Source organism: Strongylocentrotus purpuratus, unplaced genomic scaffold, assembly GCF_000002235.5.
Source record: "Strongylocentrotus purpuratus isolate Spur 01 unplaced genomic scaffold, Spur_5.0 spur5_scaffold_15, whole genome shotgun sequence".
Classification (NCBI taxonomy): domain Eukaryota; kingdom Metazoa; phylum Echinodermata; class Echinoidea; order Camarodonta; family Strongylocentrotidae; genus Strongylocentrotus; species Strongylocentrotus purpuratus.
The window spans coordinates 11,999,425-12,008,302 of NW_022145600.1; the positions used below are offsets into that span (position 1 = coordinate 11,999,425).

Below are 8,878 nucleotides of genomic sequence, written 5' to 3' on the forward strand. Positions count from 1 at the left end.
AGTAAGTGGAACTGATGTTGGGATTCCTAGGATTACATTTGTAATGGCTTCCATCAGGGGCGGATCCACGTAGCGATTTTTCCGGCCCGCCCCCCCCCCCCCAGCCCCCCAAAACGATAAAAAAAAATAGGATAATAACGTAAAGTTAACCTTTATAAAACAAAAAACAAAAGCGCCCCATCCCCCCCCCCCCCCCCGCTTATTCGCCGGCCGGCTGAGACGGCACTAAATTTTGTATTAAGATTTGGCTACCCCCCCCCCCCCATTGGCGCCGGCTGGATCCTCTGCAGGCGTGGATCCACGGGGGGGGGGGGGGGGTGACGGGTCAACAACAACAAAATCTCACGAATTAGGTCACACAAAAAAAAAAATAGTGGTCTCATATTCACCGGCTGACTAAGTCGGCGCAAAATATTTCCTGAAAAATTGCACCCCAAAAAAATGCTTCCTACCCCCCCCCCCCCCGCTTATTCACCGACGGCTGAGTCGCAACTAATATTTTCTCACAGATTGGCCCCCCCCCCCCTCTTCCCGCCGGCTGGATCCGCCACTGGCTTCCATACAGTAAATCAAGATCATATTTATCAAGACTTTTTACATGATACACAACGGTCAACTGTTGACCATAACTCTTGTTTCTAAGATTGATATTATATTGTGGAAATTAAGATTTGAAAGACAGTATTGCCTTCATTGTTTTAAATACAAGCAAACATAATAATATCCTTTTTTGCATGAGTTAGTTCGAAGTTTACAAGGAAAAGATAAAAATCGACAAACTCCACGTTTGCTAGGTCTTATGCCTACTTCCCCGATTGACAATGACTAGATGCAGACACCGCACTTTCATAGCTCAAATTCAGACGAATCATGTGTAAGAAGAAGTAAACGTTTTTTAGTATCTTTTGACATTGGAATGGGCTTATTGTGATTTTCTTTCCTCAAATTTGATAAAATATTGCTTATAAAGCCTATATTTATTACCTCCACAGTTTCATGGTGTTTTGCCTACCTCCCCGATTGAAGGCGTTTACATGTACGCGTGCGTGTGTGTGTGCATAACGGCGCGTTTAATGTTTAAGTATCATCCCATACAGAGAGAGAGAGAGAGTGAGAGAGAGAAAGGGAGAGAGAGAGAGAGAGCTAAACAGATAGAGGAAGATAGAAAAAGAGAGAGAGATATACTGCAACAATAAACTAGTTTAGGCCATCTAATGTATTTCAGTTCCTTGGAACTTAACGGCAGAGGGCGCCCCTATTAATCTGTTTGCTTTACAGTTCATTGCCATCTATATAGACAGCATCTACCGTTTAATGTAGGCTACGTGTTATTAGGCCTTGTAAACCTCGGGGGAAGTCTTTAAGTCATTTTTTAATGTATGCACGCATGATATCAGTGAATATGTTTTAACGTGATTGCTGATGAACTGCCAAATGTATAGAGAGCAAAGTTTCGTTATTATAATAAGAGACAAATAGAATCAATGGGACAAGAAATTAATACATTTAAGAGTCATATAAGCATTACTTAATTAATTCAATTATGGATTCATATTTACCTGTAGTGGGTATTTTTCGGGTAGGTGTTATGTCGGTGAGAAGTAAAAAAAACTGAAGTATGATAGTATAATACTCTTTTATTTCATTTTCAAGTCTAAGGTTGGTTGGTTCCAGTTCATTTAAATCTTTTAGGACAAGGTTTTATGAGGATTATATTGAAGATAAATAGTTCTTCAAATTGACAAGACTATCAGTTTCTTTTATTTCTACAATGCAATCTCTGAAATCAATTAATAGACAAACGCAAAAAGACTTTGTCGAAAATTTGAAACAACGGCTTACTTTGATTGAAAAACAATGTCAGACAAGCTTCAATTAAAATTTCCCTCTTCAGAATGTATTTTACAAAGGCATGTTTTTCACCCGCGTTCCAAAGATCTCTTACATTGACCATAATAATTTACTTTTAATGATAACATAGCTGCGTAAAGAACGTAACAATATCATTTCAAGGTGTTATTTGAGATCCAGCCTTCATAATCATGGGAAAATGATACTTGAGGTTGTGGTGGTGGTGTGTGTGTGGGCCAGGGGCGTATGCAGGGAGGGGGGGGTGGTTGGGGGGGGGTTGAACCCCCCTTTTGGTATTTTAATATGTGTTAACCCCCCTAAAACCCCCCTTAAACCCCCCCCCTTTGTTTTTTTTTAATTTTTTTAATTTTTATAATTATTATTTTTAAAAAAAATTATGCCCATGGCTGACCTAAAAAAGGTAACCTTACCCCCCCCCCCCCCCCCCCCCCCCCCCCAATGGGACAGAACTCTTTGGCAATAATAAGTCTTAATAGTCATGGTTGTGGATCTAGTCAAAACAAGGAGTTATTTAATATTGGTTCAGCATTAAAGATCCTTGGTTATGTAGAAATATTCCCCCTTAAAGGTACTATGTCCCTTTTGCAGGCCAAAAAATGAAAAGGTTAAATTCCAACGGCATTTGAAAGATAATACTAATTTAGAATTTCCTTCAAAACGAAAGGGCTTGAAAATGTCTTTTTGTGGAAAAATAACGACCGTTAGTTGTCAAATCTACTTTAGGATTGCAATCCTTTGGGTAAATAGTCTAATTCTTAGACCCGAATAGTCGTACGTTTTGTGCTGCTCAAAAATTAAATCCGTTTAATTTCGGCCATTACAAGAAGTGGGTTATTGATGTAAACAAAACAATGCTCAGTAACCTTTACAGCTCATTTTATGGATGTTATTACCAAAGAAGAAAACAAATTCAGTCACTCACTCAATAGTGTTTGACAGTAAAGTCTAGAAAGTATATAAACGGGTTTCCTTGTATAATTTGAATACTAGGTTAATACTAACGTTTAAATTTCACAGATAGGACATACGTGACATATTCAAAATTCCTGCAAAGTTCTACAGAATTGGATGTTGGCTGCAAAGTGGACATAGTACCTTTACAAATTATTTTTAGGTACCCCCTCCAACCTAAAGAAGAAAAAACATGATGAAGAAGAGAGGAGAGAAGGCACCATTGAAAACTACAATGGCATAAAGTTAAAGGTAATACAAAGTTTTGGGAAATTTTGAAAATTGGGTGGATAGTGAATCTTTACAATTTTGATATATTTGGATGCCCATGTGGATGTATTATAATCACTGAAAAAATTAACCCCTAAAACATTTCTGTTTTCGAGAAAAATTGAATATAAAAATTTACCGGTGCTCCCGGTAAATTTTGATAAATTTCAAATAGCGCCTACGGCCGTAAAATGGTAGCTGCGACCATGAAAATCTCAGAATATGTAGTTGTGATATATAATTTCCAAACGGGAATAGCTATCGGTCGATTTTAGTCAAGAAACATTGTTTCCTATCTAATTTAATATCTTGACCTTGAGAGGGAGCTATACAACATACAGAGTTTATTATTTATAATTTCATAACTTTAGACTCCATTTCAACCGGGACAACGATCAATGAGTATTGTAGTGTAACACGCCGATCACACGCGGAAACTGGTAGAAAATACTCGATCACACCATTCGTTGTGTTGCGGTTCTTTTTATTTCAGGTGCAAAGTGAACAAAGCTAAAGTAAGCTAAAGCCAAAGCTAAAGCCTGGACAAATAAACAAAGTTAAAACAATTAAATAAAAATGTAAACATGTTTGAAAAACACACATAATAGCGATAAACAATATTTGTTAATGACTCTAAGATACGCATTCCAACAATATGACGTCAAGCCGACTCGTAATAATAAATGATAAACATGTTGTCTATATTACATTCATTAAAACTTAATCAATATCGCATGAAAATAACAAGTATCTAATCACAAATAAAGTTCTTCCATCGTAATGGATAACTTTCCCAACAAATAAATGAATACAACAATCAAGTGATCTTTAATTGTCAAACAGTCAAACGTAATTCCCAATTAAAACTACATTGAATTAGTGGTTTATACATTGAATATGATAACCACTCACCCTGGCAATCTGGCCTAGAGGACTGTTTCCTCTCGTTCCTGCTTCTTACATGTTGATTGTAATTTGTCAACACCTGAAGGAATAATAATTAATACAAATCATTGTGAATTATACTCTACAACAGAAAACTAAAGAAGATTCAAACTATATCCGAAACCTGTTAACTCTTAAAACATTACTTTTAATTACAACTGTCTTGCAAAATACGATTATCCAGAGTTAAACTCAACAACACATTATATAACTAAAACTCCTAAAGATAACATAGTAATATTCAAATCATCTCAAATTACTATTACCAAATCCTAATCTAGTGCTTAACTCACTAACGAAATCAACCTATACTAATGATCAAACAAATAATATGCCACACCTTACATAATGCATATTAATTCAACACAAACTATATCGTTGAGAACGATACCAAGGTTATTAACTAACATCAGAATACATCTACAAAAGTACTAATTATCTCAATAATTATCCAACTTAACAAAAGAATAATCTTCTTACCTAATGACATGTAACACCAAAAGCTTGCAGAGTCGACCTCCCTGCCTGCCCCATGGATGGGGTGCAGTACAGGAGTGAATCTCACAAATACCTCTGCCTTCTTTTATAACAGCTATACTCTCACGGTGGTATAGCTACCACACATAACCTGTTCTGGTAAAGGGTCTTGTTATTGGGAGGGAGACAGGAAGTCTTTTGTTTTGGGAGTTTGGGGTTCTTATCCGATGTTTACAATTTGGGGTTTGTTTGGCTAAGTTGTTACAAGTGTTCTGGAAGGGGGGGGGGGTCGAGTTACCAACCTTTGACCAAGTGACCGTACATCATTAACTCTCTCATAGCTGTGGAATGTCATGTTTTGGCCAAATTGATAGCTTCTACTCGGAATATGTGTGAGTCATACTTCTTTGAAGTACAAAGTTTGTTAACATATAAACTTCTTACTTTCCTCCTGAGGAGATATTGATTAGAAATGGATGTATATGTTTCACTATAAAACAGTTCAATTCTGACCTGTTACACACTCCCCTGCTTAATTGAGTGTCGTCCCGACACTCAGACTACAACAAAAATTATATTTAATTCCCTCTATACCTTCTGCCCATCATGGCTGTTTCCTGATCCTAATACCGATGCCTACCAATATGCAAATCAAAATTAACCATGTGATTAAAAATATTTTTGCATAATACAGAATATAAAAATTGAAATCATAACACATTATTGGCCAACGCGCACCCAAGATGATTTTCACGGTATATACCCAATTATTCTACCCTGTGTCATTTTAAACACACAAAAACAATAATCGTCCTTATAGTACATGTACACACTCTAGCAAATACAGCAGTAAAACTGTCAACTATATTTCGTAACGACCTTGCATGCCCTACAGATATTCCTTTCGCATATCTTAATAAACTCCTAAGATACAAAAATTCGACAATGCAATATACAAAGAAATCTTATAACTTTTGGCTAATCCTCTCCGCTACCAATGTGCCCTTTCCGGCCTCTCTATGAGGTTAACAGAAAAACAAAGATAGAGAGATAAACCCTACTGTTCCTAAAAAGTCGCCCCAGTATTTCTACCATGAATGATTCCGGTCTCATGTCGAGGTTTTCGGAATAAACATTAAATACTCTATCCCGACTAAGTCCAACAGTAATTCCAGCCAAATCCCAGTTACATACCAGAAATCTCAGCATAAAACAATACAATATCCGTTACACACGCATAGTTACTCCGAATTGCTGACCCAAAATTAAACAACATGTCACGTTCATGGGCTCCCCTGCTTTTCCAAAAGCAGTCCTTAAACTAACAAATATATCCACCATTCATATCAATTCAATGAATGTAATATACATGCTACAACCTAACTTACCTAAGTTACCAAAACTTTAACAAATGTCTTGCCGAACTTTAAATATCAACAATTTACAAGTTCAAATAAAGGAATATTCCAACTATTCATAAGTGATAAAGCTAGAGCTATACCTGCTCTACACCTACATGTACTGCTATCCCTCCTATCAATATTATAAAATACCGGTGTCTTTGTAAGCCATCCCTTAATTTGAGGCTCCATCCAACCAGCCGAAATTAAATACGAAAGGGGGTATGGATTGTTCCAAACACAGTATTATCATGACGGTCTGAACAACATATGAATAGTTTTATTCCTTAATTTTCCCAAAACAATTTAAACTGAATACACTCAAAGTATTCCATTACAAGATAATTTCAAGAAAATTACCCTAAACAAACACAATGTAGCCCCTTAAAATTAAGCATCACACTGGCTAAGTAGCTACAACACTCATACAATACACACAATCGCTACAACTTAAATCTACATCCATATTTACACGTTTCCAGACGTCCATGTCCGATCAAGTTGTCCCAAAACTAGAAGCTCCACAGAAAGCCAGGGCTTGCACTTGCAGCGATGAAATCCCTGCCGATTACGCCATTTGTAACACGCCGATCACACGCGGAAACTGGTAGAAAATACTCGATCACACCATTCGTTGTGTTGCGGTTCTTTTTATTTCAGGTGCAAAGTGAACAAAGCTAAAGTAAGCTAAAGCCAAAGCTAAAGCCTGGACAAATAAACAAAGTTAAAACAATTAAATAAAAATGTAAACATGTTTGAAAAACACACATAATAGCGATAAACAATATTTGTTAATGACTCTAAGATACGCATTCCAACAATATGACGTCAAGCCGACTCGTAATAATAAATGATAAACATGTTGTCTATATTACATTCATTAAAACTTAATCAATATCGCATGAAAATAACAAGTATCTAATCACAAATAAAGTTCTTCCATCGTAATGGATAACTTTCCCAACAAATAAATGAATACAACAATCAAGTGATCTTTAATTGTCAAACAGTCAAACGTAATTCCCAATTAAAACTACATTGAATTAGTGGTTTATACATTGAATATGATAACCACTCACCCTGGCAATCTGGCCTAGAGGACTGTTTCCTCTCGTTCCTGCTTCTTACATGTTGATTGTAATTTGTCAACACCTGAAGGAATAATAATTAATACAAATCATTGTGAATTATACTCTACAACAGAAAACTAAAGAAGATTCAAACTATATCCGAAACCTGTTAACTCTTAAAACATTACTTTTAATTACAACTGTCTTGCAAAATACGATTATCCAGAGTTAAACTCAACAACACATTATATAACTAAAACTCCTAAAGATAACATAGTAATATTCAAATCATCTCAAATTACTATTACCAAATCCTAATCTAGTGCTTAACTCACTAACGAAATCAACCTATACTAATGATCAAACAAATAATATGCCACACCTTACATAATGCATATTAATTCAACACAAACTATATCGTTGAGAACGATACCAAGGTTATTAACTAACATCAGAATACATCTACAAAAGTACTAATTATCTCAATAATTATCCAACTTAACAAAAGAATAATCTTCTTACCTAATGACATGTAACACCAAAAGCTTGCAGAGTCGACCTCCCTGCCTGCCCCATGGATGGGGTGCAGTACAGGAGTGAATCTCACAAATACCTCTGCCTTCTTTTATAACAGCTATACTCTCACGGTGGTATAGCTACCACACATAACCTGTTCTGGTAAAGGGTCTTGTTATTGGGAGGGAGACAGGAAGTCTTTTGTTTTGGGAGTTTGGGGTTCTTATCCGATGTTTACAATTTGGGGTTTGTTTGGCTAAGTTGTTACAAGTGTTCTGGAAGGGGGGGGTCGAGTTACCAACCTTTGACCAAGTGACCGTACATCATTAACTCTCTCATAGCTGTGGAATGTCATGTTTTGGCCAAATTGATAGCTTCTACTCGGAATATGTGTGAGTCATACTTCTTTGAAGTACAAAGTTTGTTAACATATAAACTTCTTACTTTCCTCCTGAGGAGATATTGATTAGAAATGGATGTATATGTTTCACTATAAAACAGTTCAATTCTGACCTGTTACAGTAGGAACGCATATGCTTCCAATATGTTAATTTGAACCAAATTCATGATCCCATACCAAAACTTTGTAATACCTTTAAGACATACCTTTAAGACAGAGTATCACTAACCCGAACATTCTCATACTTCTATCAAAGTTGTTCGGCAGAAATTATTAGGTTGTTACTTACAAACAGTCCGTCTCAATCGGTTGGAGTCAGTAATATTTGGTAGTTGTTTATATCAAATTCACATCTCTATTAAACAAAAATTTACTGTTGATCTGTAAATCAGAGTAGCTCTTAATCCATCAGTAAATCAAAGTGAACCATATGAAAAGCTTATACCAACAGCTCTACGATGCGACGGGTTGGGGTGTGGTGGTCGCAGCTCCCCCTCCCCGCCCTAAAAATTTGAAATATGCCTATCAACATTATTAATATTTATTGTCTATATTTAGACAGCGAGATCCAAGCACGAGTTATACCTTCTGATTTTTACAGATGATTAAATAACAGTTTTACCACACTAAAGTGTTTTTTCCCGGCTCAATCGCAAAGTTCATGAGCTGGAACATTTCAAATTCAGGCAAAAGGTGTTAGCACCCTTGCGAAACACCTGTTTGATTCTGGGGAAGTCTAACGAATCTTATTATGTAGGTTACCTAGTTTGCAGGCACAAACTCTTGTCATCGAGCAAAGAGTGTCTGCAAAATGAGACTATATTAGGCACTGTGCTTTAGCTTCTGTTTGACACAGCCAGAGCCCAACATATCTAGGCTCGGCTCAAGGCTTTAAGAATTGTGGTAACGTATCCAATTGGGGTCTGTAATTTCAGACTATGTAATGTATGTGCTACCGACCTCACCACAGACTTTTG

The 8,878-nt window shown here is 36.5% G+C and overlaps 2 long non-coding RNA genes across 2 annotated transcripts; both read right to left on the reverse strand.

The window, feature by feature from the left end:
• Positions 1-3,560: 3,560 nt before the first annotated feature.
• Positions 3,561-5,248, reverse strand: LOC115924026. The gene is made up of 3 exons (XR_004064138.1): positions 4,519-5,248; positions 4,006-4,078; positions 3,561-3,632 (listed from the first exon to the last, which is right to left on the reverse strand). It is a non-coding gene; the product is annotated as an uncharacterized LOC115924026 (long non-coding RNA).
• Positions 5,249-6,549: 1,301 nt separating this feature from the next.
• LOC105440770 lies at positions 6,550-8,016 on the reverse strand. Its single transcript, XR_971788.2, has 3 exons — positions 7,508-8,016; positions 6,995-7,067; positions 6,550-6,621 (listed from the first exon to the last, which is right to left on the reverse strand). It is a non-coding gene; the product is annotated as an uncharacterized LOC105440770 (long non-coding RNA).
• Positions 8,017-8,878: the final 862 nt, after the last annotated feature.